This window comes from Copidosoma floridanum, unplaced genomic scaffold, assembly GCF_036245765.1.
Source record: "Copidosoma floridanum isolate Cflo_tuat_1 unplaced genomic scaffold, Cflo_Japanese_pri ptg000020l, whole genome shotgun sequence".
In the NCBI taxonomy this organism is placed as follows: Eukaryota; Metazoa; Arthropoda; class Insecta; order Hymenoptera; family Encyrtidae; genus Copidosoma; species Copidosoma floridanum.
The window spans coordinates 39080877-39104324 of record NW_028321897.1 but is presented as its reverse complement, the minus strand read 5'-3'; the positions used below and the strand labels follow the sequence as shown (position 1 = coordinate 39104324).

The window sequence follows — 23448 nt, the reverse complement described above, 5'->3', positions numbered from 1 at the left end:
TATCAATAACATTATAACGTTTTTACGCTAATATAATTATTTTTTAGACTCCTGGGCATCGGTTGCTGCAAAAGTCACATGTTTAAGTATCATAAGATTTTCTAACAGTCATTAAATCATTGTTTCTATATTTACATTGAGGTTAGAAATTTACTACGTTGCGTATTACCAAAAGAGATTGAATGCATTACACGACAAATTTATAGTCATACCCGAGTTGGACGCGTGCTTCATGCATAGAAATTTTCTTACAGCTCAAAAAAATAAATTAACGCAGCGTAGATTAGTACTTAATATTTACGCACTTTTGCACTGCTCTCTCTCTCTCTCTCTCTCTCTTTCTCTCTCTCAAGCAAGGAGAAGTAGGAAGCGGGAATTTCTTTCTCACGACCCCTCTCTGCAATATAGATGTCGCGATAGGGAAGGAACGTTGGCTTTCGTCCCCTTACACTGTCGGTGAAGCTTGAACTTTCGGCTAAGGTAGTTAGAATAAGCTTTTTTTGTACTAAATTGTGCATATCTAGTAAAAGTTATTAAGCTGTTTGAAAAAATACTTTTTACACCTTTATAATATACGTGACAAATCATGACTGGGTAACTACATATTTCTTCAAAAACGTTAACAACTTCAGTTTCCTAGTATATTATAATTCTCCTACTACCATGATATATAGCTTAGTCAATTGTTTTTATTTATTTTTTTTCATTTTTTTGTTTTTTTTTTTATTAAAAATGTACCAACCATCAAGTTAATGAAATAAGAAAAAATAGTGAAGCACACTTTAACATTAACATAATTATTCAAAAAATGCTCTCATCGTTGACTTGCTTGATATAAGTATATGTTATTATCTTATGTGATAAATAATATAAACATGTATACTGCAGGACTCATTGTAGACAACTATAACAATATTTTATACAATTCTTATAACAATAATAGTAATAATAATAATAATAATAATAATAATAATAACGACAATAATAATAATAAGAATGATAAAAATGGATAACAATAATAATAATAAGAATTATAACCATAACAATAATAGTAATAATAGTAAAAAAATAACAATAGTTATAACAACAACAGTAACACTTACTGCTATACTTATCCTCATAATTATTATAATATTAACAAATACATTGTAAATTTTTAATTTTTATGCAGTGCCAATAGATAAACATGTGACTTCGATCATCTACTCCAACCAATCTTTTACACACAATCCAGTGCATTCGACAATCATCTATAAAGGGAAAATAACATGATCCATTGGCAAGCTGTCGTTCTCATCGTTTTCTTTTTGTTTTTGATATAATTAGTATCAATGAGCTCGCAAAATTAAAACAGCTTGATTTAAAAAAAGAAAAAGCAGAAATAAAAATAATAGTCTTACATCTCCTTATCTGCATAATATAACAGATTTTAATAATATAATAGGAGTGTCACAAAAAAAAATTGTAAAAGTCAGAGATAGTGCTTCGCTCCCAAAAAGTTTCTCCCTGATTTTCATTAATGTAATCCTCGTTATTTCCCTTCTTATGAGATGTAAAAAAACTCTTACAAGCATAGCTATCCACGTTATATCTATATCTAGTATCCGTATGGCATTGGTGCTGTCATTTTTACCAGATGAAACAGAATAAAAAACAAAGAGGGGTACAAGTAGTAATATAATATGCAAGAAAATAGAAAGTAGAAGTTAATTCATGCATTAGTCAAATGGCCTGACAAAAAAGGCTATTAAGCTTATCTCTGCTCTGATCTCAATCTCTAGAGTTCTGCTACCAACTTCCAGAAAAAAGGTTCGTAAAACATAACGAAGGTGAAAACTAACTAAAGAGAGACTAAAAACCATTGCTGCTGTTTATTATTCTCTCTTATTTTTTTCCGTATGTATAGTAGAGAGATTATTTTTTTCTGTTACTTCTTTTTCAAATTGACAGTGAGCAAGAGTGAAAAACATGTATGATAAAAGTATATTACTATAAAAAGAGCAAAAAACGGAGGAAAAAGGTCAGCCATGCTAATGGCACCGTTAGAAGAACAGAGAAAAAGGTAAAAGATCCCTAAATGTATTACAAGTGTGGAATCAAAACAAAAAACTTAACAGCAGTAGTACAAGCTTAAAGTTTTATACGTAATCTACTGGTTCTGTGATTAAATTTTATCGGCAGGATATTATATGCATGCCAGAAAAGGCAGTGCATTAACTCAACTAACATACATACGTGACTTCGTATTACATGTGCAAGTGTTATTATACTTACTAGTTAAAAATCTGAGGAAAATTTTAAAAGTACCACAATAGCAACATTTTTAAAGAAAGAGAAATTGCTCTCTTTTTCGTTGGATTCAATAGCGCAGTATAAATGGATAAAAACATCTATTTTTATTAAAGATTCCTTTCTCGTTATCCATCAACTTATTATCGAGCTGTCAGCCATCACCCTCTCACAACGTTTCACTAATCTCTGTTCATCTTTTTCAATTTCCCGAAAACTCATCACATCTTCGATCATTTGGTCTTCGAAATAAGACTCAACACTCTTTTTCTGTACAGTATATCATACTTGTATTATCACAGCTGTTACAACAAGTGCTATATGTTATTAACCTTTAAAACTCTGGTCAAGACTGAACTACTTTTAAATGAGCTATCTAATATCTCAATAAGTCAAACCTTAGTTTTAATTTATTGCTAAGATTACACACATAGTAAAACAAGAGTTAATTTTACTATAACAATTAATCAACTCTCGCAATTTTTATGCAGTAAGTACTTCCTACAAGCATACAGCGGAATGATAATCAAAAGCGATACGTAAAGTCACTGCTCATGTTTTAAACTGAGAACTGTTTTCTCCCGTACAAATGGTTGTTACTGTATCAGCGAATAGTTAAAGCAAGTCTAACTACCAAAAAATAGTGATAAGAGAAGCGAGCGAAACAGACACAAGAGAAGAGGAGCAAGGACATCTGTATCTCATTGCTGATGGTGTTGTTCAGAGAAAAGTAACGATAGGGCAGCGAGGTGGGGGGTGCGCTGTCTTGCTGCCTGCCGTGCGCCGGCGGCGGCGCTGGCACCGGGACTAGCTCTAACGCCCCGAGGGTCTTGCCCACCAGCAGCAGTGGTGGCATCGATAAGTACTTGGAGCTCCACCAGCACCATTACCCCCACCCATACATTATCGTACAGCAGCACAAAAAGCAACAACAGAAACTGAGACAATACTCCAGTAACGTTAGTAGTGGGGTTGCCAACGAAAAGGAGCTGGAGGGCATCAAAGAAGCCAAGGTTAAGGTAGAGAAGGAAGAGGAGGAGCGTTTACCTCTTGGTCTTGACGAATACCTGGGGGACCTTGAAGAGGAGGAGGATGATATTGGAGAGGAAGAGATTGAAGATGTTGTGGAGCACCAAGATGGGGCCTACGAGACTGGTGGCCAGCACCGACTCAGTCCCCGGCTCCATGACATTGAGGAAGAGGATGATGAGGAGTGTCGCAATATTCGTGATAGGTGAGTTCAATACCTGAGCATTTGCTCAATTTCCTAATGTTTTATTGTCTATTACTACCACCACACTCATTGTCTGTGTCTACACTCTTGTATGTTTCACTTTTTTTCTACCTAAATGTATTGTATTAATTTATTCAATAGATCTAATTTGTTTATGTACTGAAACTGCTTTATTGTGTTAATATTAATCTTTTTGACATGCTATTACTTTCTAGACGTGTGATATACTAACGGTTTTGGTTGATTAAAATTTAATTGGAGAAAATATTGGTAAAAGTATGATTATATTTATATATTGTCTGCTATAGAAGCATAATTTTATATTTTAATACCCTAGCACCAACTGACTATTTTTTTTAGACTCCAAATAAATAATGCTAGGCCAAAAAAAGTGTTTATCCAATATTAACCAATTATTTGATTTTTTATGTTTTTAATCTTCCACTGGTGTCGTGAGTTAGGTGAAAGCGGTAAAAAAATGTTTATAGTCTCATATCGTGATAAGCACAGGATATCTAATCTGCTTTATGATAGTATAAAAATTTTGTTACTCGTTTTATTTTATTGGTTAGGGTACATTCCCAAAATCTTAAATATTGATAAGCCTAAGCCTAAATTTTTCTCACTATTTTCGTCTCCAAGAGTCAATCACACAATAAATACATCTCTAACGTTTCTAAAAATTTCTGATTCCCATGATATGCCATTAAAACAAGGGTCAAACCAAGCCGTTTTTTTTTTGTATTTGTCTGCAAGTCATTGCAAGGGAAAGGATTCTGTAAAAAGAAGCACTATGGGCTTATGATCACCTTAAATTATTAATTTAACTTCCTTTAAAAAATAATCTGTGGACAGGCTGTTACAAACCCTGTATAAAATAACTACCGGCCCCCCTGTCTTGGCTTTACCCGAGACTTACTAAATGGAACACCGTAGTGTAATGACATGTAATGTAAAGCGTTTTCAGTTAAAAATTTTACATCTATTCCTAACACTTCTCAGAACAAAAAATTTTTTTATTAAAAACATATTTGTTCGGAATGCATACAGTTAACTTGGTCCAGTAAGAAGCTGTGAAAAGTACAAAAAATATAATAATGCTAAAAAGTACCGTGCTCTTTTTCTGCCATAAAATAATCATTGGACTTAGAAGGCCGTTAACTTGGAGTTTTTCTCGTATAATCTATAAACACGGCTATTTTTTTAAGCTGTGAAGATTCAAAGCTCACAAAAAATATATAATTAAAAATTTTTTTCTCTTATCCCACAACTTTAAACCAGCAGAGGAACAAAGTTCTGGAGCTCAATCTCTACGTTTTTTATCCCAGCAAAAATACAAATTATACCTATTTAAAAATCTGAAAGATTAAAGAGGTTAATGGTTTGTTAGTATATATCAGTGCCCTCCGGTGAATTTCAAAATTAAAGAGGTTAATTATTATGAGGGTAATAGTGAAAAAATTATCTTTGACTTAATAAATTCTCTCGTCATTTTCTTGATGCCAAAAATTGTATTCATAAGATACATATGAAGTTTTCCTTCCAATTCAACTTCTTGTGATTTTTGGTATGGTTGAGACTCTTGTGAGTCCTCAAGACTATTTTTTTTCCTACCCTCACCTAAGAGTTTTTAATTCTCTATCTTTAGGGGTGTACTTGCTGGTATAAACAAACACGATGACAGTGGGTGTTCGGGAACCCAAGTATTGAATTATAGTTATATGAAATGATATGGCATTCAATACAATTATGGATATAAATACACCTTCTATAAAACAATATTGTGTATGAAGGTGGTGAAATTATGGTTGAAGAGAGACATTAAATTGGTCTTGTTTTAGTAAATATTTTAATATTAGGTAAATCAACGATTACAAACAATAAACTACGACTGAATACAGTATAAACAATATACAGAATTGTTAGTACAAAACTGTGCACTATTATCGCATTATCTGATGATTTCAAAACAACTTCTTACGGTCTACGTTGTTTATATTTTTCAAATCACATTTACGACTGTCACATACACTCACACACTTATTTGTAATCCGTATTAAATACCTAAAAAGAAATTATATCTAAAAGGGTAAGGAGAATTCTTCTGTAGTACCGCTTACTTCAGTAGAGTAGTATTAAATGTCCCTGAATGTCCTTTTAGGACCTCAATTACACGTAGGTTTTTTTGGCATATATTATTCAAACAGAAAACGTATATTTAAGGTAGCAAAAACATATCTGAAAAATTTGTAGATTGTCCACCTGAACTTTTTTTTTATAAGGTTACATCTTCAATTGCTATTTTTTAAAATTAAACGTATAAAAATGAAAAAATTTAAAATTTAAACATGAAAAATTTTATTTATATGGTATGTAAGAGTCTCCCAATTTTAATTTGTATAAAAGATTGTTTTAAAATAAACCTATGAAATTTGAAATAGATTTGCAACCTTTTTTTTTAAAAAACACAACAAAACAGGTCAAGTATGCGTAAAAGCGTGTATGTAGGTGAATCTATATAAAAAAAATAATTGCCAACGTCACTGCATATAATAGCGCTCCTCTTATCTCTCTAAACTTTCCCTCTGCCAACTGTGTAACAAATGTCCTTAAGTCAAAAAGTCATCTCGATTCCGCATGGAAAAATTGTGGAAGAATAAAATGCAATAAAAATCAGTCAATATTTTTATAGTGTTACCTCCGCGTGACGTATTATTCGAGTCTAAGCTTGCAGTTAATAACCAGGAATTTGCACTGGGTACGTAGGTAAGATGCGGGGCTAAAAAATAGCTTAATTCCTTGACCAGGCGTTCAAAAGGGGGGGGGGGAGCCCGACTGTTTTAATCGAATTAAAGCGGTTGTCAAACAGTACTGCGAGGCACTCGTTCATGGCGCGCCTCTGATTTGTCAAGAATACCCAGCGTGACGTGTCAAAATAATATCCCGTACACGGAGGTTACCAATACTGTAACGAGTAAAGGTAGTTACGCTCTACAGGTTACGCAAGGGGTGAAATGGTTTAAGTTCGAGGCCAGTCTAGGAGCCACCAATACCGTCTTGAGTAGAGATGATTGTCCTAGACTTTATGTAAGGAACAATTCTGTTATTTATTCTCGTAGTGTGGTCTTTTACCGACACCGTAATGCGAACTCCAAAAACACATCTGCGTTAAAATGGAGTGGAAAGGCAAACTTAATCACTTCAATGTTTCAAATCAAATTACGTTTATTTTTGGATATTCAAACGTACACGTAATGAAGCAACGCGAAGAGTCTAAGGTTGAAACTTTAAAATCGCACTCGTGGAGGACCGTAAGATAGCAGAGCCGGACTTTGACTATCCAGTGGACCATTTGAGGGTAAAACTTGAGCTGTACTGTGTCCTTCTTATGCATCCAGACTCTTTTTATAATGAGTAGTGGACCTCGATCACGCGCTAGCTGGAAAACGACGCAGGAAAGCTTGCCAGCAAAAATTTTAGGGGAAAAGATAATAGCTGAAGATCTAATTGGCTGAAGTTGTTCTAGTTTAGCCACTCAAAATTGGCACTTCCCACATCTGGCTAGCTTTCCTACATGCGTCAAGAGAGAGGAAAATGATTCACTCACTAGTGCCCTTCCTTTCTCTTTTGCATCAAAATTTTACAGAATTTCCGTGTTACTTAATATTAACATTACAATAACATATTACAAAAATTTACTTAGACTTAGCATAGTTCGTTTATTCAATCAATTTTGTAGCAACAAAAGCGGTGAAAATTGCCAAATATTTCATGTAAGTGTTGATTCAATAATCGTTTAATGTGTTGCTATATTTATAACAGGTTTAGTGGTAGTAGTTTTTATACATTAATAACTATAATAGTTACTAAGGTTGCCAAATACATTAATCGAACAAGTTGATAGTCGTGAAAAAGTAATTGTTTACAGCGGTCCAACCACTTTTCTCTGAAGTGGCTGTAGTTGTGATCTAAACACTAATCAAGTGTTTGTCGTGACCCATTGTTTCTTAAGTTAACTAAGTTTGTCAGTCATTTCAATTTATTGTTAGCTACGAATACATTTCAAAATGTTAGTAGCGTGATCACTACTTATTTTTCCGTTTGCTTATTCATTGAAGAGGACGTCAGCACGTAGTGTCCTGTCTGAGTCAGGAAGAAGGGAAGGAGCTATTGTCAATTATTGGCTCAACTTTTTTTTTTTTTTTTTTTTACATACTTAAGAGTAGCAACATTTGTCAGGATTACAAAAGTTAGGCTATTGCAAAAAAATTCTATGGTGTAAGAGGGTATGTACTAAAAACGAGCGAAAAGTTAACAATGTTGCTCTGCTAGGTTTACTGTAGTATGTATAATTATTTGTCTATACGTATTTACTCTACGTTATTCTAACTTTTAACGTCCTATCAAGTTGTGCCAGCATTTAGTATTGCACCCCAGTTCAGCTTTTTTCAGTTGGACCTTTTGCCTCTATTAGTTTTTAAAGTTGTTTCGTTTCTCTGCATTGAAACGTATTTTATTATTGTATTTGCTTTTCGTTTCCAGTCAGCACAGGCCAACGTGCTTCTGCATGAATCATGGTTGGTCAATGTGCTGCAGCTACGAATAAAGTTTGCAGGTGATTCATGTCTTTTCAAATGCTGGTTGGTCCCTGTTCAAAAGTATTTTTAAGTCAAAATGGAAAATTTCGAAGACACGATCGGGGAAAAAAATTTATTAGTAGTTTTAGTTTACCGAAGTTACAATAGAATACAATAAAAATTTTTTTAAAAATTGTACAAATAATTATTTATTTATTTATTGTAAACGTAACAAAAAATAGTTATACATAATTATTTATTGATACGTAGAGAAGCTGCTCTGCCTAAATTAACTAATTTTAAAGTATACACTAAAATTACTCAACTTAGATTAGTTTGCCAAATGCACTATTTATTTATAAATTGAACCAAATTAATTAATAAATAGTAAATTATTATTTACATTAAAAATAAGTTACGAGCAATACTATAAAAAGAAGTAATCAAGTTTCTAATATCGGGATTTCTCATGGGAGAGTAGATAAGGGCCTCTGTGTGTGTGTGCAGGAGACATCTTGTGGAAAGTTTTTTTCAAGTGGTGTGATGACGTGGTGTTGTATGGTATAGATGTGACCGGCCGTGGGTCGTAGCGGTATGGCAAGGTGGCGAGGTGAAGAGAAAGTAACATGCAAAAGCCACTTCCATCATACATTTTCTCAAGATCACAAATCTGAAATCGTTGATACACTCTCTTACATAGTGTGCCTAAAGAAGCATAAATTAAAAAATTTTTCTGTATTGTATGTGTAAGATGTATATTTGGTGCTCGTAACTAAATGTTTGTGCATGTGTAATAGTAAAGAAACAAGACGCCGTGACGCTGCACTTCAGCGTCTGATACCTATAGTTTTCAATTCTCGCGCGGTCAGTCAGCCTAATTTACACGTACTCTCTGTCTTTGTATAACCTTTTATTTGATCTTACTTTTTTAGTTCAGTTTATTATTGTACTTGAGATTGTAAAACCCTAAGGATAGCATATACTCCAGATAGTGAGAATAAACATGTTTGTATTTTGTAATAAAAGCGATAGTATTGTACATTTTATTGCCCAATTACATACCCAAACATCCATACTGCTAACAGGTTATGGGCCTTAAATTGTAGTGCGGATTTGTACTTGGTAGATCTCTCTAGCGTTTTTTTTTTTCTTCTCTCTCCGTGTTAGAGTTAATCGCGCGTTTTCTGTGTACCTTTTTATTACGTGTTACCGTAACGGTGAAAGCAACCGTGAGCTTTTTTTGGGTGGCGAGCACTGTGAAACGGAGTAGCTTGGCTGTGCGCTCACCTCGATTTCCTCAAGAGGTGGCAGAGTAGATACAAGAACGTGAGAGTGCATCGGCCAAATTGCCTCAAGGTGTAAACGACGGCCCAACTCTCGAGGCCTCGGGCGGAGCAGTGAGGAAAGACGTACTACAGAAGAAAGTGAACAGCAGTGAGTACTATAAATTGTCTTGAAATCTCTAAATTTATGTAAAGTGTTGTTTTTTTTTCTCATGTTTGTTTATCGTACTCCTTAAAACATTTGTGTTTTGTTTGAAGATGGCACAAGGTAGTTTAGTAAAGGTCACATAACTAAGGTTCTTTTTGTTAGATAGTTTTTTTTTGTTCAGACATTCGGGGGAATCGAAAGACGGCACGTGTTTGTTAATACGATGGATGAACTGGCATCGTGACAAAAGAGACGCGTTTTTGCTAAACCAGTCAGTCATCGCCAACGGGGACGCCTTGAAGCGATGAGGGGAGGTGTGCGTTTCGGTTATAGCTTGAGTTCAGCTGAACTGAGCATGCGCATCTTCTCACGCTACGGCTGGTGGCACGCCTAAAACAGTGTTGGGATATAGTTCCAGCCAAACTTGAGAATTCTCTAGGACCCAACCTATCTCACGTGGAAAATCACTAAATCAAAAAAAAAATAGTACCGAAGGCGACGCGCGAGATTGAAATGAGGTCCAATAACACGAGCATCCATCACCCAATGACCCAGTGTGCTTGCTGGCAACTCTGTTAAATAAATAATTTTTAATAACACAAGCGCTTATCACCCAATAACACGGGGCACTTACTGGCCACTCTGCTAAATGAATGATTTTTAATAACACAAGCTCCTATCACCCAATGGCACGGGGCACTTACTGACAACTCAGATGGATAAATTATTATTAATAACACAAGCGCCTATCACCCAATGACCCGGGGCGCTTACTGGCTACTCTGTTCAATAATTGATTTTAAATAACACAAGCACCTATCACCCAATAACACGGGGCACTTACTGGCAACTCGGATAAATAAATAATTGTTAATAACACAAGCGCCTATCACCAAATGACATGGGGCGCTTACTGGCCACTCTGTTCAATAAATAATTTTCAATAACACAAGCGCCTATCACCCAATGACACGGGGTGCTTACTGGCAACTCGGATACAGAAATAATTGTTAATAATACAAGCGCCTATCACCCAATGACCCGGGGCGCTTCCTGGCCACTCTGTTCAATAATTTATTTTTAATAACACAAGCGCCTATCACCCAATAACACGGGGCGCTTACTGGCAACTCGGATGAATAAATAATTGTTAATAATACAAGCGCCTATCACTTAATGACACGGGGCGCTTACTGGCCACTCTGTTCAATAAATAATTATTAAATTAACACAAGTGCCTATCATCTCATGACCCGGGGCGCTTACTGGCCACTCTGTTCAATAAATATTTTTTAATAACACAAGCGCCTATCACCCCACGACACGGGGCGCTTACTGGCAACTCGGATGAAAAAATAATTGTTAATAACACAAGCACCTATCACCCAATGACATGGGGCTTTTACTGGCAACTCAGATAAATGAATAATTGTTAATAACACAAGTGCCTATCACCCAATGACCCGGGGCGCTTACTGGCCACTCTGTTAAATAAATAATTATTTAAATAACACAAGTGCCTATCACCCAATGAGCCGGGGGGCTTACTGGCCACTCAGATAAATGAATAATTGTTAATAACACAAGCGCCTATCACCCAATGACACGGGGCACTTACTGGCCACTCTGTTCAATAAATAATTTATAATAACACAAGTGCCTATCACCCAATGACCTGGGGCGCTCACTGGCCACTTTGTTAAATAAATAATTATTAAAGTAACACAAGTGCTTATCACCTAATGAAATGATTGAAAAAACTGATGAAAAGTACTGGTAAAAATATTTAATCTTAAAACCTCGTAAACTTACAAAATGAAATTTCAAAAGCATCAAAGAAAGATGTTGAGGAAATCAAGAAACCGATGTTACAAGAGAGGTACTAGCAGAGCTTCTGGATGTCCATGAGATTTGAGGCTGTTGTCTCCCAACACAAAGAGGCCTTGGAAAAAAAGGGAGGGAAACAGGAGTTAGACCCTAAGAGACACTCAGAACTGAGTTTGAGTAGCTTTTAGCCACTCAACAAAAGAAGATGGAGACTCTTGAGTGATAACTGACCAGGAGTCGAATACAAAAGGTAAACAAATTAACTACATTCACTCCGTGGCCTAATTTATGTAAACGATTGATTAACTTAAACTCTAACTTCATTAATAGTTCGTTTATATTAGAATGCGATGTGTCTTATGATATTCGAAAGATAGAAGTTGTCAATAAAGAGAGTATAGGTTGCTTTAATTATTCCTTCACTAATGCAACTAAATTAAAATTATTCTTAAAACAATTACGGTCAGAGTTAAAAAATGAAAAATTGCTTTACACAATTAATTCAAAATTATAAGCCACTATTAATATCACTTAAGAAAAAATGGAAGAAGATAAAGAACAGGCCCTAAATGCAATACTAGGTAGGTTGCCCCTAGATTACTAAAACAAAGAATATCACCGCTCTTTTAATAATAATACAAAAAATCAAAGATATGAAAATAAGTGACATAAAAATGAGCGCACATTACATACGTAACAAAACACATTCCGTTAGATTTGACCCTAAAGAGCAAAGTGCTACTAAATTTAGTGAATTTTTTGATAGACTAGTAAGAGATTTTAAACTAGTTAGTGAAACTAACAATTTTCCTGAAGATAAGAAAAGAGATAGTTTCTATCATGCGATTATCGATGGAGTACCAATCTTAAAAAAAGCTGATTGTAACAGGCTGTTTCAAAGTGAAGATGGCTTATCTTATAAGTATCTAAGACACTACTTTCTGAAACAGGAGGCAGAAGGATCACTTTCACGACCAACAATGGGTGCTGTAGGAAGCTGAGGTGGGGCAAACGCTGGACCGAGTCGAGGTGGGATCGGCACTGGGCCAAGCCTAGGTAGGGTAGGCTCTTGACCAGCTACCAACGTTACTGCTGCAAGTGCAGCCACTGCCAGCATCCTATGTTATGAGTGCAATAACAACGGGCACTATTCAAGGGACTGCCCGATAAAATGGCAGAACCTCAAGCGGTGCTACACCTGCCAACAGTTCGTTCAGAACCTGCGAGAGCATATAGGGAAGTGCAGAGGTAATTCTGACAAAAGTAACGACTAAAATTTGAAACACAACATTGGTGGTGGTAACATTAGGAGTAGTCATAATAATAAAGACAGTATTAAATGAAAACATGAAACACAGCCTACAAATCGTAACAACAAGAAAGCCAAGGTTGATAACAAGAAACAAGGTGGAGAAGGTAAAAATAATGTAGAAATACCTAGGTTCAATGCATGTAGTGGTTTGTTTGCTGTTAACCCTGAAACTTTGCTCTCTACTTGCATAAAAAAAGCATGAGTTAACGGTTTGCAACAAAATTGGGTTCGTAGCAGAATCAGGCGCTACAGAACACTTTGCTAATTCCAAACTGTACTTCAAAAATTTTAATGACTGCGAAAAAAAATTGATTAAATGCACGAACAAAGATTCCTCCGCAGACTTGAGAGCGGAGGAAAATGGTGAGTTTCGGGTAAAAATAACCAAAACAAGATAGTCCTTAATAGAGTTGTATGTGCTAAGGCGCTCGCTATAAATTTGCTATCACTTCGCCGTTTTGCTGAGAGGGGCATGAGTAAATACCTAGATAACACAAAGCTAGATACATTCGATCCGTGTTCTAACGAGACTTTAATTTTCGGTGTTCATAAGAGTCCTTACTGGATAGTAGAACTACTGCAAGATGGCCTGACCACAAGTAAGAATAAGAAATGTAAAGAAATTATAGACTGTTTAATGGTTGAAAATCTCCCGAAAGCAAAAACTAAGAAGGTTCAGCAAGTCAGCACTAATGATAAGAGCTGCCCTGAAATTTCAAACAATAAATCTTAAAGATCTAATTTACACAGCTCTCATCAAAGTAAGTTTAAGAAAACTGTTAAAAATAGAACAATCAATAATTGTGATGATCCTTATGATTGGTGAGATTATAGAAGCTCGAAGTCCAGTTAAAGAAAAGTACAGAAAATTTGAAAGGAATAACAGAGCCATGCTTTGGCATGTAAGATTCGGACATGCCTTAGTGGAGTATTTCAAAGCGTTGCAAAGAAAGTATCTGGACAATAAAGATTTGAATAAGGCCGTCTTCGATAGCTTTATTGCAAATGCGAAGTGTGCCAAGTTGCTAAAATAGAGAGACTGCCGTTCAATACTAGAAGAGAAAGGGAAATTAAACCACTCGAGATAGTTCATGCTGATACAATGGGAGCGATCAGTCCAGCCGCTCATCCTATAGGATACAAATTTATAATCGCTTAAACGGATGAATACTTAAGATTGACCATGGCATATCCAGTGAAAACAAAATGTGAAGCATGATATTGTCTGGAAAATTTCGTGACGATACGTCCAGACACTGCTCAGCACAGTAGAGTCTCAGAACTGCTCTATCGTACTTTGCAAAATAAAGTGTGAGCCTACATGTACGACTCTGGTCTTAGGGAGAACATGTAGTATTTAGCCCTCGGTAGTGCAGTATATGCCTACAACCGGACACCTGACCAGACTTATGATATGATAGCCTTTTTAGAAAAGTTTGCGCCCAATCTGAAGATAGACATAACCTAAATCAGATGATATGGCTCCATCGAATTTATCAAGATACAAAAGAACACTGGAACCAAATTTGGCTCACAAGGAATACGAGTCGTGCTGGTTGGTTATACCACCACCAGCTACTCTTTCTTAAGACCAGAAGATAAAAAATTTTATGAGAGTCGAGACGTAAAATTCTAAGAAAGACTTGTATTTAGAGATGTCTGGGAAAAAGACAAAATAGCAAACTGGGGTAACCACAAGACAGTTATTAAACAAGATGAATGGTTCGTTGAATTAAATAAAACTAGCCCTGAAGAATCATTAGAAACGGAGGGAGAACCAGTAGTCAAGAGAAAGCGTGGTTGGTCCAAGAAAGTTAGAGAGCTTGCTCAAGAAAATCTTAAGCAACCTACTAAAACAAATCATACAAGTTTTGCAGAAGTTATTGACACAAATCATTTGGATAAACTGCTTCAATCGAAGGGCGATGTTGACTGTTTGATCACAGAAGTCGGAGATGAAATGACATATGCCCTGATTGCTGGGCTGAACAAAATCCCGCAAAATAAAGAACTAGAATCAATGCGGAAAAATCAAGTGTGGAAAGTTGTAGATAGATCAACCATGAATGCTAATAGAGGCAAGCCGAACATCATCAACTCTGGATGGGTTTTGAAGAGAAAAATAGACAAAGATGGAAACACGTTTAAAGCGAAGTTGGTGATTCATGGTCTTAAAGATAAGAACAAGTACGATCTGCAAGAAACCTATGCTCCAGTGTCTGTGCTAGCTTTCGTAAGATCAATGATATCAATAACCAATAGATATAATCGGGAGACCTGTCAACTTGATGTCAAGATAGCTTGTCTAAATGGTTCTATCGAAGAAAAGATACACATGGAGATTTCTGAAGGCCTGCTTAATGATGACAGCTTTAGGAAATCTAAGGTTTGTAAACTGGAGAAAGTTCTTTGTGGACTCAAGATCAGCCCAAAAACATGGAATGAGCGATCTCGTGAGACTGCATCTAAATTGGGACTTCAGTCACATATGAGCGAGCCTTACCTTTATACATGGAGAGAATGAGATAACTTTCTGGTCCTGATCTTATACGTGGATGATATGATCATAGCTAGCAATTGTGTAAGTAAAATGAATAAAATTAGGACTGGTCTGCAATCTGAGTTGGAGATGTCAGATCTTGACGAGGTTAGCACTTTTCTAGGCATCAAGGTGGAACGAAATAGAAAACATAATACAATTCCACTTACACAAACACCATACATTGACAAAGTTCTGGAATAGTTTAGATTTAACGACTCAAAATCACAAAGAACACCAATGGTGACAAATAAAGTTCTAAATTGACCAAGAAAAGACAGAGAAGAATTGAAAGAAAAGGGAGAACTGAACAAAACTAAGACTGAAAAAAAGTTATTTAACAGAGAAGCAGTTGGAAGCCTGCTGTATCTGGCTAATACGTCAGACCAGACATCTCGTACTCTGTGAATGTATTAAGCAGACACCAAATCTGCCACACCTAAGATGACTGGAGAATAGTCAAACGAGTTTTTTAATATCTGTAACCTAAAGGGATTAACCTAAAGAGGCCGGAAAATAGACTGGAAGCCTTTAAAGATGCGAGTTTGGCAGACTGTAAAGGCTCGATTACGACAGGTGGATACCTCATAAGATTGTATGGCGATACAGTTGCTTGGAAGACGAGAAAACAGAATTACGTTGCAATCTCAATCTGCGTGCAGGATACGTGGCGATGTGTGATGCAAGTCAGTAGTTGATAGGATTAGAACACTCAATAAGCTTACTACTGGCATATACTCTGTTGCCTGCGAACCTTTAGTGTGACAACAAAGCTGCCGGAGCAAGTGATAAGATAGATGATGGCAAAAAACGGAGATACATGACTGAGATCAAAGCTTACTATGTTAAGAAATGCGTAGCTGGAGGAAAAATAATCGTAAAATAGATTCCATCCAAGAAGCCACCAGCAGATATTTTTACAAAAACCCTGCCGTTTGAACTGCATAAAAGACAAATGAAAGAAATTTTGAATGTTAATCATTGTAAATTGCAATATAGTTAAATTTAAACTTAAGGTAGTAAAATTAATAAATTAATGATACATAGATAATGATAATAGATATGCCAATGAATGTATCTCTCTGAGTGTGTTTTAGCACGTCGCAACCAACCTCAATGACTGATCAAGAAGTGTAATCCACATCTTTAGCTGATTACTTACTCTTATATATGATTACTCAGTCTTAATAATCAAACATGTCTTTTATTTTTCATTTTATATTGTTTTGTTTAATTTGGATACAAACAGAAGGGAGTATTAGATGTATATCTTGCGATCGTATCTGAATTTTTGTGCATGCGTAATAGCAAAGAGACGAGACATCGTGACGCTACACTTCAGCGTCTGATACCTATAGTTTTTAATTCTCGCGCGGTCAGTCAGACTGTTTTACATGCACTCTCTTTTTTTTATAACCTTTGATTTGATCTTACCTTTTCAGTTTGGTTAACTATTGTACTTAAGTTTATAAAAACCTAAAGATAGCATACACTCAAGATAGTGAGAATAAACGTGTTCGTATTTTGTAATAAAAGCGATAGTGTTGTACATTTTATTGCCCGATCACATACCCATACATCTATACTGCTAAGAGTATGAATACAATAATTGATTTTTACTTTATTTTATTCTTTCACAATCTTTCCGTGCGTGATTGAAATGATTTTTTTACTTGAGCACGTTTATTACATAGTTAGTGGGGGAAAAGTTTAGAGAGGTGAGAAGAGCGGAAATATGTGCAGCAACGCGGCACATTATATTTTTTATATGGATGTACTTACATACACGGTTCTTTGCATACTCGACTTCTTCTTTGTAGTGTTATCAAAATAGGAGCTTGTAAAACTTTTTTTAAATTCAATAGGTTCATCTTTAAATAATTTGTTAAACAAAAAAAAAGTTTAGAGAGTTCTACATATTATGTAAATGTAATTTTATGTGATATTTTTATAAATTTACATGTTGAATTGCGATTTTTGAAAATTAAGCATATGAAAAGGGTATATCCAAATAATCTGCAATTGTTAATCAATATATTTTCTGCTATTTTAAATACACGTTCGATGTTTTAACAATGTCTGTCAAAAAAACGTATTTGTGATGAATGTCCTAAAAGGACATTCACTGGTATCTTATATTACTCTATCAAAGAAAGCGGTCCTACATGGAAGTTTTTTTTTGGGAGAATGGATTAAGGAATAATAAATAATAATCGATAAAGTTTAAAATGTGTGCTATGCTCTACTGGTGTGGGGTGGTGTGAAGAAGACTGGTGCGGGATGGTATGGCAAGGAAGGTTGGGCAACGGTAAAATAACATCTAAAATCTACTTACATCATGAGTTTTTTGAAGGTTTTTTAAAGGGCTGGTCGGCTCTCTTTTGTTGAGCCTTCTTCGTTTGTACTTGGCTAGTAGTTTCTCCTCGCACTGCGTGCCGTCAGCACTTCCTACACATTTACAGAGGCTACGGTAAGGATGTACGTATAGTTTGTTTTGACATAACTATAACATATTAGTACCTCTCTATTTTCCGCAACCAGTGTTATTGTACAGATTGCACTGGCTGTAATAGTGGTGGTTCAGTTTATTGCCCAAAAACAAAAATTACAATTCAATTTCGTGTCTTTCAGTAAAGAAAGAATTGGTTGTTTTCCTACATAATTTTACTAGCAATACAGGAAAAACAGTTCTGCCCAAATCAGAAGTTGATTTCAATTATTTACTTAAAAATATATAAACAATCGAAAATTTTTCATTTAGTTTTTGGCTTTTGTCTCAGCTTCGATTACTTTCAGAGAATTGTTAAAACCGTCAATCTTTTCAGCATCAGAATTCCTACAAAAAAGACACAGTTTTAAATAGATTGTTCATCGTTTATAACACACTAATTGTAACAAAGTATAAAAAAAATTTTTGTATCAAAAAACTTTCAATTGACGTAGAAAGAACAACCCTGTAAATTTAAAAGTAACCGTGACAAAACATAGACATAACGTTGCGTAATAAGAAGCTGTCTATGAAATTATAAAATCTTTATTAGTTGCTTGTTAATTAGTTTTTTAACGTAAATTTTTCAAGTATTATTACAAACTTAACTGTGAGTTTACAAGAATAATTGTGCAGCTGTGTTGACACAGTCACAATTAAAGTTTGAATTTTTTTCTGATTATGGTACATCAATTTTTCTATATTTTACAGTAATTTTTCAGATAACTATAAAATTCATCCAAAATTCACTATTACTTTTATGGTACGGCAACGGTACAATTTTCCTTGAAAGAGTTTATAGCTATAGGCTGCAAGGTCACGTGGATCAGAGAGGAAGGCCGAGCACCCAACAAGTTGTCTGCAGCAGCCCGAATGAACCTGCAAATATTAAACCTGTGTGGATATTTGTATTAATAGAATCAATACGTAACGTGTTATTGATAACATGCTGTAGTCTTCTTTCGCTTGAAGCTGTTCATAAAAGATACCTTTACTTTTATCTACATTTGTACTGATTTTTGTAATACAGATGTAAAGTCTATCTCATTTTCTCAGCAGACATCTGGTTAGCACTTTTCTCTAGCCCACGTGACCCTGCAATATATAGCTATATGCTCTTTCAGTAGAAGTTTTACCGTGGCCGTAAAGTAAAAATTTAGTGAATTTTAGATGAATTTCGCCGTTACCTCTAAAATTACCGTAAACTACGGTAAAAATTCATATACTGTTATGATAGAAGCTTACGTAATGACAACATATCACAGACTGACTGCGGCTCTAACGGTAAAAATTCCTCTGATTCTTTTCTGTATGTACACAAATTTAATGTATACTATAAGTAGTGATTCATTTGGTCAATTTACTTTTAATTATGTGCTGTTTTGTTATTAGAAAGTTATTGTTAAAAGTTATCATCATTTATTTTATACATTCAAATTTATTTTATCGAAAATTTGTTTACTTTATTAACTTGATATTTTGTCCTCTACATTATTACTGTATAAAGCCATCCTCTACAAAAGAGAAAATGGAACTTTGATTCAACTGTGAGTCTATAGATTCTTTACCGCTGGTTTTTTTTTTTTAGCTTTTTTGTATTTGGTCTCACTGTGCTGGGTACAAGTTAAGTATATCAATTTATATCTTGACACATATCAATTGTAATCGATACGTTTTCGTAGAATGATTGGGATATACAAGTACAACCAAATTAGTTGATGACGTCACATCAGCAAAAAAAATGTACGTTTGCGATGTAGACATGCAACTTTACATACAGAAAGTGAAAAAGAATTGGATCATGAAAGTTCTTAATACTTAACAAACAACAATAAGATTAGAAGATCATATGAAATAAATTACACGTTAGAAAATATAATGTGCATGACATTAGCCTAAAGCTTTTGTCTTATTCATAAACTACTTTGCTACAATTCCTATTTAAGCAGATATTTAGCTATAATGACTTGAACGAGAATCATTAAAACTAAACTTTATGTAATATCCAATACTGTATTCTTTATTGTCTTAGAATTTTAGTACATCTTGCACAACTGTTAAAAGGCGCTAACTGTTAGCACAAATACCATTTTCAACTTTTACTTTAGAAGTAAAATTACTGTAGTACAGTTATATCTGTATTAGGAATTTTCAATTTACATTCATTATGCACTGCTGAAGGTCGTTTGAGCTGCTGTGTATTTCTCAATCTGCTAGTAAAACTTTTAATCATTATTTTTAAAAATAATTAATGTTATTTATCGTGTATCAATCCCTCGGTTACCCAATAAACTCTTACACCACATAACTGGCAGAAAAAAGTCCATTATTATAACTAGATGCAAAAAGTGAAAAACAATTTTACCTTTACATAGATATACTAAAACAAGAGACAACTATTTTAAAATTAAAATATCCTTAACATGGCACGGGACATGTTAATGATCTTCCAACATATGGACTGTAGTTATGATTCCCATATTGTAGTAGTTTTTTGAAACGATCGTCAGAAAATTTTTAAAGTTGTTAACAAAAAACAGGTGTTTTTGAACTACTTGCTCATAAGATGTAGTGTAAAAACATGCAGATTGAAAGTTCAATATTTCAAAAAAAGTATGCTTAATTTGCATTGAAATTTAACCACGAATGTAGGGGGGTGTCAATAATTTATACCCTAATTTTCATCGTTTTTGTAAGAAAGTTGATTTTTGCATGAACTACCGTGATAAGCTTTACATTTGTAAAGATTATTTTATGTATTAAGAAAATATAACTATTCATCACAAATATTACACTTATAAGTCTTACTTGTTGAATGATATCCAAAGAAACATGATAGAGGTTCAATACATATGTTATTTATTTGGAGTTCTAATGCTTTAATTATAGGAGAAAAATTGATTATAATTTTTTTTTGTTTTTGTTGATATCGTGTTTTCAAATTAGATATGAATTTATATATTTTTTTTTTGTATTTTATGTGATAAGGAGTCACATTAAGATTGTTTCTAAATTTAAGAAAAATATAAAGCTTATCAAAAATTCGAAACGGTATCCTGAATCTCCTTTTTTGAACTTTTTCTTCTATTCTTTTCATTGTTAAATTATACGTACATCATACAATTTACAGAGATATTCATGATGATATGTAAATAAGGTTATATTTTTTGTTGGCATATATAATTATTCAGCAGTGTGGAAGCTCCATGACGTAACTTTGTATTTCTGGTTTTCTTCAGATTATTTTGCGCTATTCTACAGCTTGACCAACGAATATGAGCAAGAAAGTCATTAAAATAAAAAAAAAACATGTACATCTAAAAATTCTTGAAATCACATTTCTTCCGGCTTAGGCTTTTAGGAAGTGTTCTTATCGTTAAGGTAGTTGCGAGCCAATTTTTTTCTGTGTTGTGGGGTTCCAATATAGGGAGGAAGTACAAAAAGCACGCGTAGGCCCATAACCAGGTGCAAGGAAATGCAAGGATAGTTGAAAATAGTTAGTGGTTCTGACGGTCTTGGATAATAGAGAGAGATGACGTAAGAAACGGACAGGTTTAAGGGGAAAAGTGGACTTCTTCATAATCCAGGATCTACGCAAGGTCGAGGAACTTTTCCATTCCTTGGTAGGGATAGTCCCCGATAGCGTCATCAGGTGTCTCGTAGGAAATTGGGTCGGAGTCAATCCGCTGTAGTGTGAGCAAAGTAGGTTTTTGAGTGAGAAATCCAGACTGGGCAAAAAAAAATTTTTTTCTATGGATCTCAAGCCTGATAACAATTATAACTACTTTTAGACAGCAAAAATGTCAGCAAATTGCCAAAAAATGTCAATTTTACCCTTTTTTTCGGTATTGCAAAACTGGTGTTCTAATTAATAATTTGACTTAAAATTTTGACAACACATGGGTTTCATGACTATTAACAAACCTAAAAATTTTAAGACGATCAGATGTAAAATTTTTGCAAACCGTCAAATAAACTAAAAAAAAGTCCTTCTGAAAAATGGCTCTCAAAAAGTTGTTTGACCACATAGAACCATTTTTCAGAATGTTTTCTCTTAATAAGATGTTAATCTAACACTGGTTAAATTTTTGTTTCTCTAACTTTTTCAGAAGTACCTTAAAAATACATCGGAACAAAGTGTTTTTTCGAAAAGCATCAGCGGTGGCTCGTGGTGGCGCTGTTTTTTAAGCGCGCCACTGATTCAGACCACGCTCACTTCCTTGCAGTGCTGTGCCAATTTACTACCACTGCTGGTACTTTGTGAAAAAACACTATTTCCCGATATATTTTCAGGTTACTTACGAAAAAGTTAGAGAAACGAAAATTTAACCAGTGTTAGATTAACATCTTATTAAGAGAAAACACTTTGAAAAATGATTCTATACGGTCCAACAACTTTTTGAGAACCATTTTTTAGAAGGACCTTTTTTTAGTTTATTTGACGGTTTGCAAAAATTTTACATCTGATCGTCTTAGAACTTTTTAGGTTTGTTAAGAATCATCAAACTTATGTTTGGTGAAAATTTGAAGTCAAAATTTGAAAAACAGTAAGGCCAATTTGGGTTCACCAGGGCTCATTTTGTTCGTCTTGAAACTGCGCATCTTTTTCATACGGAACGTTTTTTTGGCCGAAATTACAGCTTTTTCGATGGAAGCAAAAAACCTGGTCCGACAATTTACAACATTTTTTGGACATTTTGCTGATACTTTTTTTTCATCCGAAAGTGATTACGTTTGTTATCGGGCTCGAGATCTATACAAAACATTTTTCTCTTACTATGGGCCCAAAGTGAAACTTCCGCTTTGCACCCTTGGAATCACTGGGGGACCACGGGCAAAAACGTTTCTTGCACCGTCCAGGCCCAAATCACTTTTCTGCCCTAGGGACCAAAGTGATTTACCGGGTGCAAAGTGTGCCCACGGGCACAAAATTGCACTTTGCGTCCTCGGTAAGAAAAACATTATACGCGACTCAGGCACCAACATACAACAATCGCGCCTTTCGGGCGCTCATGTTTGTACTTTGTGCCTTAGTGACGTAATGTACCATTTTGGCCCAGTCTGGATTTTCATCAATTAGAGGTAGTTTTCATCATCTTTGCTCACACTTCTCTGTACTAGCTGGTAACCGCGAGTAAGAAAAATTGAAGTCAAATGGCCGAGTAAAGCTCGTAAATTGTCTTTGACGATTCGTCGTCATAGAGGTAGTAAAACCTTCCATAGTGGCTTCCTAGATGTTCTTTACCTCGCACTTGAAAATTTTGGTTAAACTAGAATAAGATATTCTGTTGTAATACCACGTTGTTTAGCTATTGCTACCGCGTTGAATATTGCAACGTGCGGTAGTTTTTATTATTTCTGTTTCTACTTTACTTGGCTTGAACTGTGTTTATAAAATACGTTATATAATTTGATATAAAGGTGTAAGTTGTAAGATCATTTATCATAAAACGATTTATTGAGTTTATAGTTATTAAGACGCGATACTTTTGTAAGTTGGAAGTAATTATATTGCTGCCATAACTATACTATTAAATTTTTAAGCAATTATTCGTCAATAATTAACGTTTGGTAATTTCTTAAAGTAGCTAGTTGTTCCAGAAAAAGTAAAATGAGAAGGGAAAAGACATTTTTTTCATCTTAAGTGGTTATTAATTCTTTGTAAATTGTATCCAATTTAAGTTTTTTTTCTTTACGTTTAAAAGCTAATATCAGAGCAGATCGGAATTCATATTTGAAAAGATGGCCAAA

At 34.7% G+C, this 23448-nt stretch overlaps 1 protein-coding gene across 2 annotated transcripts in view; it reads left to right on the top strand.

Annotated features, from left to right (window-relative positions):
* The first annotated feature begins 3039 nt into the window (after positions 1–3039).
* dnc (phosphodiesterase dunce) overlaps positions 3040–23448 on the top strand; it is a 1903237-nt gene continuing 1882828 nt past the window's right edge. For both annotated transcript variants that reach the window (XM_089593782.1, XM_089593781.1), the window contains exon 1: positions 3040–3523. The gene's annotated coding sequence lies outside the window, so the exon portion shown is untranslated. The remainder of the gene's footprint in view (positions 3524–23448) is intronic.